This window comes from Pygocentrus nattereri, chromosome 23 (assembly GCF_015220715.1).
Source record: "Pygocentrus nattereri isolate fPygNat1 chromosome 23, fPygNat1.pri, whole genome shotgun sequence".
In the NCBI taxonomy this organism is placed as follows: Eukaryota; Metazoa; Chordata; class Actinopteri; order Characiformes; family Serrasalmidae; genus Pygocentrus; species Pygocentrus nattereri.
Window position 1 is genome coordinate 32,638,358 of NC_051233.1, and position 7,631 is coordinate 32,645,988.

Genomic DNA, 7,631 nt, shown 5'->3' on the forward strand with positions numbered 1-7,631 from the left:
GGGGATTTAAGGGGCTTTGAACGTGGCGTGGTTGTTGGTGCCAGACGGGCTGGTCTGAGTATTTCAGAAACTGCTGATCTGCTGGGATTTTCACACACAACCATCTCTAGGGTTCACAGAGAACGGTCCGAAAAAGAGGAAACATCCAGTGAGCGGTCAGTTGTGTGGACGAAAATGCCTTGTTGATGTGAGAGGTCAGAGGAGAATGGGCAGACTGGTTCCAGATGATAGGAAGACAACAGGAACTCAAATAACCAACCAGAATCTCTGAGGAACGTTTCCAACACCTTGTTGAAAGTCTGACATGAAGAATTAAGACAGTTCTGAAGGTGAAAGGGGGTCCAGCCTTTTACTAGCAGGTGTACCTAATAAAGTGACCGGTGAGCGTATTTTAAGGGTCAGATTTGAGCAAATAAGACCATCTCAATTAATCAGAATTATTGGTTCTCCAGCCGTAGATTTACTGCATGTTAGAAGTATTAAATTGTAATACATTATCACTGTTTTGTGTGTGAGACACATGTGGTAATCGACTTTAGGTGTGTGTGTGTGTGTTTATAAGCTCGGTGCAGAGCTCATAAACTCGCTGCCTCTGTTTGAAGGTGGATGACGCTGTAGTTGAAATAGCTGTGAAGTTTAAAGCGCTGAAGTTCTGGCCTGAACTCTCAGCCTCTGCGGTGTGATTTCCCAGCTCCCTCTGGGGAACAAGAAGCCTTTTTTCTTATATCTTCTATGTTTTTATGCTCAACAAAGTACAAAAGCCCTGAAGACTGATGAATACAGTCTTAGTCCATCTGAGAAAATGACATTAAAGCTGATTTTCTGGGCAGTACGTTAAAAAAAACATTGCATGTTTTCTGTCTGCTAGTTTAACCTTCCTCAAATCTTTCCACTCGGGAGTCCCGACTTTTCTGTAGCTCTCATCCAAAACTTTATGACGTCAGTGAAGCTGCTGTTGACGGAACTCGACCAAAGCTGCTCACTTCTAACCTGCATATTCACATGACTGTTGTATTTATGTTTTATTTTTATTTTTGATAACGTTATAGAATTATTTACTGATGTGATTGCAGATAAAAATGTATAAATAATACAAAAATAACATTTCATTATACTAATGCACTACTAGTTCTTGTAAATCATTAGAAGAAAATTACAACTTAATAATAATAGTAATAATATTAACATGGACAGAGCTTGAGATGCAAAAATCACTGCATGATGTTACAAATTAATATCCATAAAAACACGATATTTTAAAAGTTGCAGTCGCTTTATAAGGCAGATAAAGACAAAAAAAGCGTATAAATATATAATGAGTGCAGTATTTAGTGTTGAATAATATCCTGAAGCTGCCAAATGATTTAAATTAGTAAATAAACACATCTAATCTTTTTGTCATCCAATATAAAGTATTTAAAGTGTTGTTATAGTGGATAAAATGGTGAATAGGAAATAATTACTATTGAAAAAGTGATTCATAACTGCATTAGTGTACACAGTCATGAGCAAAAGTTTGAACACCCCGGTTATTGATTTGTTGATTTTTCAAAGTGAGACGTGTTTACAAATGTAAATATTCTGTATTTCTATGGAATTTAGTGCACAGTTTCTGTTAACTTGCTGAGTTTAACACAAATGTAACAATGTGGCATTTTGAAAGTGTTGAATTCAGTAATTAAACACTAATTATGCGAATGTAAACGATGCAGGAGTGTGTTCACTTATTTACGCTCTATAAAGTGTGGGGTATGACCGGGGTGCCCAAACTTCTGCTAAACTTATGACAATGTAGATGTGAGGACACCTTAAAGCTGATAAACCTTTCCTGATAAATGTATGAACAGAACATTTGGGCAAAAAATATTTTATTAATTGAGATTAATGTTATGATTGCATTGACTCATTGACTGCATATCGAATATATATGACATATACATACACTTATTGGCTGTATATATAATATAATTTAGGTGATTATATATATATATATATATATATATATATATATACTCATTAACTGTATATATGATGTAAATGATATATACACTTATTGGCTGTACATATACACATATATGACACACTTATACACTGTGTATATCATGTATATGATATGCATCACATAGTAACTGTATATATGACATCTGATATATACATGTATTGTCTGTATGCATACATGTGTTATATACACTCATTGATTGTGTATACGATTTGTATGATTCATAAACTCACTGATTGTGTATATGATATATATTTGATATAGACATTTTGGGGGAAAAAATGGTTACTCAAGAGTTGTTTAGTAAAGACAATGGTTCTCTATAGAACCATGAACATCATATTTATACTTAAAAGATGATAGAGGAAGTGTTTTTAAGTAGCACCAAAAAGGGTTCTTCTGTTATACACAAGCTTGACGTTGCAACAACACAGTCTTTATCAAGGAACCCTTGAAGACCCATCTCTTTTTTAAGAGTGTATGATATATACAGTCTTTGGTTGGAACGTGCAGACGCTGTTGCTCTCACCGAACGTCGGTGATGTAATTCGGAAACCGTGTTCACTCCGTGGAGATACGAGACCTTCATGTTCAGGTTCTGTGTTTAAAATATATATTTTTTTAAATAAATACATTGTGATGGAGCTTATTTGATCCTCTAAATGAAAACAAAAGTCTTCTTTTGAAACATCTCATTTGATTGAAGTTTCTTTCTCGGAGAGTTTCTCGGTTCAGTCAGTGCTGTTTGCTGGTCTTTGGGTTGTTTACAGAGGAACGTGTCACCGAATCAGGCTCTGTGTTTATCAGACAGAAGCAGAGAACCTCGGTACTGGAATCTACTGCAGCAGCTGTACAGCTGAGCAGTTAGAGCTCGTCGACAGCGCAGTCTGTCAGGCGTCTGGATCTCCTGCGGTTCTGTCGGACACTTTAATTACACATGTTGTTCTGATCAAGCGCACAAGTGCAGGGTTTTCATGCCTGTTTGTCAACAAAATGCTCACGGCGTTCTGATCCCAGCACGGCGGCCCGCGCTCTGAGGAGCTCAGCTGTGTTCTCCTTCAGGCGGGTTTACTCAGCCTCTGAAGGTGAGAGGATTATCTCACTGAAAACGTGACCTGAAACTTCCAGAAACTTCCGTTTCTCTGTTTCTGTGGTGCTGCAGCAGCCAGAGAAAGTCCATCTCATTCAGTTATCAATGTCCAGAAAAACAGATGTTTAAAATGATGTCAGATGTTTGAGTGTTCAGTGCATCACTGTTTACCTTCATTACAGCCGCTATTCTTTTCAGGAGACTCGCTTTCGGTTTCTCAAAGAAACACCTCCAACGTTCAGTCTTCGACGTTGTTTGGGTTCTAAGCTCCTCACCATCCAAGAAAGTGGAAAGACAGAGCTCAAAAAGCTACAGATAGAATGTGACTCCTAACAGCCACCCGCAACACCTGCTAGACTCCAAAACTGCCCCACCACAGTTTCCTCAAAGGTTCTTTGGTAAAGACACTGGTTTCCAAGAGATGTGATGTATGTGGTTCTTTTTGAAAAAGGTTCTGAAGAGCACCAGAAAGGGGTCTGCTGCTGTTATGACGTCAAGCCTATAACAATGGACACTTTTTTGGTGCTATATAGAACCACATACCACATATTAATCTGAAGAACCGTTTCACCATCTAAAGAACCACTTAAGCAAATTGTTCTTCGAGCGTTCTCGGTTTTGTACACACTGAAAAAAAATGGTATCTTGTCAAGTGAAATGATCTTAAATCTAGTCGAAATGGCTAATATTTCCCATTTGAGATGGTTGCCATTATTTCTGATTTAAGTAATTAAATTGTTAGTTTTAAGTAATTAAGTTGTTAGTTTTAAGTAATTAAGTAATTAAATTGTTAGTTTTAAGTAATTAAGTAATTAAATTGTTAGTTTAATACCTGTGCAGTTCATTTTGCTGGTTGAAATCTCATTTCTAAAAACAAGCAAAATTATCTGCCGATATAATGAGACTTAATAAAAATACTGAAGTAAAAATGTCTAGAAATAAGTTAAATAATCTTCAATAAAGCTTATAATTTTCTAAACATGAGAAATATTATATTTATTGATTATTTTTAAGATGAATTTACTTGACAAGATATCATTTTGTGCAGTGTATCCATAGTAAATAACCCTCGAGCCATTTTTATATGTAGTACTGTGTGTGTATGTATGTATATATATATATATATATATATATATATATGTGTGTGTGTGTGTGTGTGTGTGTGTGTGTGTGTGTGTGTGCACGCACAATATGGCCTTATTCTTGATATAATTCTATATATTCTAAGATTCTATAAGAAAAGTATCTCTATTTTTGTTTTTGACATAATTTGAAAATACTTGTTGATCTTTACACTGAGTGTGAATTTAATGAAGAACGGACCGAAGGAAACGGCCCAAAATGACTTGGAAAAAACATCCGGTTCCATTGACTTGCATTCAAAGTAGAGTAGGCTTTTTCCTTCTCCTGTAAAGTTGCCGTTCTGGAGATGTGAGGTTTTGTTCCAACAGCAGCGACATGTATAATATGCTGTGTGTTGTTTTATGTTGGTTGTTGTTTGTTGAAGTTGAGTAGATGTGTTTATTTGTTATTTTGTGTCTGGTGTGGGTTTAGTTGGGGTTTTGTGCATGAGGAGGGGTCACCATTTGGGCGAAGTGTGACCTCCCCTCTTTTGGCCAGTGTGTTTACTGCATAGCACTTGCAGCAGAATCATGGCCCTCTTGTGTTTCTTCTCTTTATCGATGCTGCAATATTATTACAATAATTCTCCCTCCTCCAGTTATTGCACATACAGCACTTTTGTTTTCCAGACTTTTTGACTTTAGTACACTCTGAGCAGTGAAGTTGAAGCTGGTCAACAGTAATCGATCTAAAATAAAGCAGCAGAGCCAGTAAAGAAGTTCAGTGCCGCACACTGAATTATTCCGGTTTCAGCACTTCCTGATTGGTGTGTTAATGTTCCGATATAGAGACATGCTGGAGTGATTTGCCTCACCACACAGACACAGGTTGCTTAATGATGTTTATTTCATGTTTGCAGATGATTTATGAATTTTATACGGATCATTAAAGGAATTAATTTCACAGCCTCAGTCAAACTCTGCAGCGTTTGGCAGAATCTTTCACTGAGGAAAATATTCCAAAGATAGTAAAATGATGAAATCTGTAGTTTCTGGGAATTTTCTCTGGTTTTAATGCCACAGTGCGTTACATTTGAAGTCGAAAAAGACTCCAGACTCCAGACTCTAGAGTGATGGAGTTTTGTCTAATACCTTTAGGATTAGTTGGACTAATGCTTTCACCAATGCTCTTGTGGCAGCGTGCAATCAAATCATCACAGCAATGTCCCAATAGCTAGTGTAAAGCCTTGCCAGAAGAAGAGGCTGTTACTGCAGCACAAATTCTCCACTCTAAAACCAAACACCACCACTCTAAAACCAAACACCACCACGCTCCAGACAAACACCACCACGCTCCAGACAAACACCACCACGCTCCAACCAAACACCACCACGCTCCAGACAAACACCACCACTCTCCAGACAAACACCACCACGCTCCAGACAAACACCGCCACTCTCCAACCAAACACCACCACTCTCCAGACAAACACCACCACGCTCCAGACAAACACCACCACTCTCCAAACAAACACCACCACTCTCCAAACAAACACCACCACTCTCCAGACAAACACCACCACTCTCCAACCAAACACCACCACTCTCCAGACAAACACCGCCACTCTCCAGACAAACACCACCACTCTAAAACCAAACACCACCACTCTCCAACCAAACACCACCACTCTCCAACCAAACACCACCACGCTCCAGACAAACACTGCCACTCTCCAAACACCGCCACTCTCCAACCAAATACCACCACTCTCAAACCAAATACCACCACTCTCCAACCAAACACCACCACTCTCCAACCAAACACCACCACTCTCCAACCAAACACCGCCACTCTCCAGACAAACACTGCCGCTCTCCAACCAAATACCACCACTCTCCAACCAAACACTGCCACACTCCTACCAAATACCACCACTCTCAAACCAAACACCACCACTCTCCAACTAAAGACTGCCACTCTCCAGACAAACACCACTACTCTTAAACCAAACACTGCCACTCTGAAACCAAACACCACCACTCTCCAACCAAACACCACCACTCTCCAACCAAACACCGCCACTCTCCAGACAAACACTGCCACTCTCCAACCAAATACCACCACTCTCCAACCAAACACTGCCACACTCCTACCAAATACCACCACTCTCAAACTAAAGACCGCCACTCTCCAGACAAACACCACTACTCTTAAACCAAACACTGCCACTCTGAAACCAAACACCACCGCTCTCCACCCAAACACCACCACTCTCCAACCGATCACTGCCACTCTCCACCCAAACACTGCAACTCTCCACCCAAACACTGCCACTCTCCACCCAAACACCACCATTCTCCAACCAAACACAGCCACTCTCACACGAAGCACCACCACTCTCCACCCAAACACACTCTCAAACCAAACTGAAAACATTCAAGGCCAAACTTCAACAATTTCCCAGAATAACACCATTGATCTACACCAAACACCATTATTCTCCAACAAGCACCAATACTAACTACAAAACACGATTCTTTAGATTCTTTACTGAGCACCATCATTCATCAGCAAATATCATTCTCCATCACATACCAAAATTATTTACCAAACACCATCATTCTCCACTGAAAAACAACATATCTACCAAGCACATCTTTCTCCACCAAACACAATCATTCTCCACCAATTCCAGCATTAACTAGCAAACACATCACCAAACTCTTAAAACTCACACAAAACTCCACCAAAAACTTTCCTCGGGTTTCTCTTCATTCACGCACAAATCTTTCGCCTTTTACTAAAGATTTCCGTGGAGGGGAACGTTGACGAGTTCTTATTTTTAAAGGCTCTGCCATGGCAGAGCTAAATCTGTCTGGGCAGTCATGGGCTGGAGGTCAGGGAACTGGCCCTGTGACCGGAGGGTTGCCGGTTGAATCCCCAGGGCCGACAGTCCATGAATGAGGTGTCCTTGAGCAAGACACCTAACCCCCAACTGCTCCCCAGGTGCCATGCATAGGGCTGCCCACCGCTCCTGGCAAGTGTGTTCACTGCCCCTAGTGTGTGTGTTTATTCACTAGTGTGTTTCACTTCACGGATGGGTTAAGCGCGGAGGTGGAATTTCCCCGTTTGTGGGATTAAAAGTATCACTTAACTTAAACACGATCATTCTTTACCAGAAACCATAATTGTCTACCGAGCATTTCATTCTCCAACCAGCACATTATCTACCAAGCACCAGGATTCTTCTTCAAGCACAGTCATTCACCAACACCATCTTTCTCTAACACACTGTCTATCAAACACCATGATTCTCCGCCCAAATGTCATCATTTTCCACCAGTCCTCTATCAAATGTCAACATTTCCCAGACAAAAAAAAAAATCAGTGTTTTCCCAAACAAATCACCAGCACCCAACACAGAGCGAAATCCTCCACTAAACTCGGGGCTTCACTGGGGAGCCGTGCTGTTGATGCTCA

General features: G+C 40.0%; 1 non-coding gene across 1 annotated transcript; it reads left to right on the forward strand.

Moving 5' to 3' along the window:
- The first annotated feature begins 6,906 nt into the window (after window positions 1-6,906).
- On the forward strand, window positions 6,907-7,018 carry LOC119262303. Its single transcript, XR_005129534.1, has one exon. It is a non-coding gene; the product is annotated as a U5 spliceosomal RNA (small nuclear RNA).
- The last annotated feature ends 613 nt before the right edge of the window (window positions 7,019-7,631 follow it).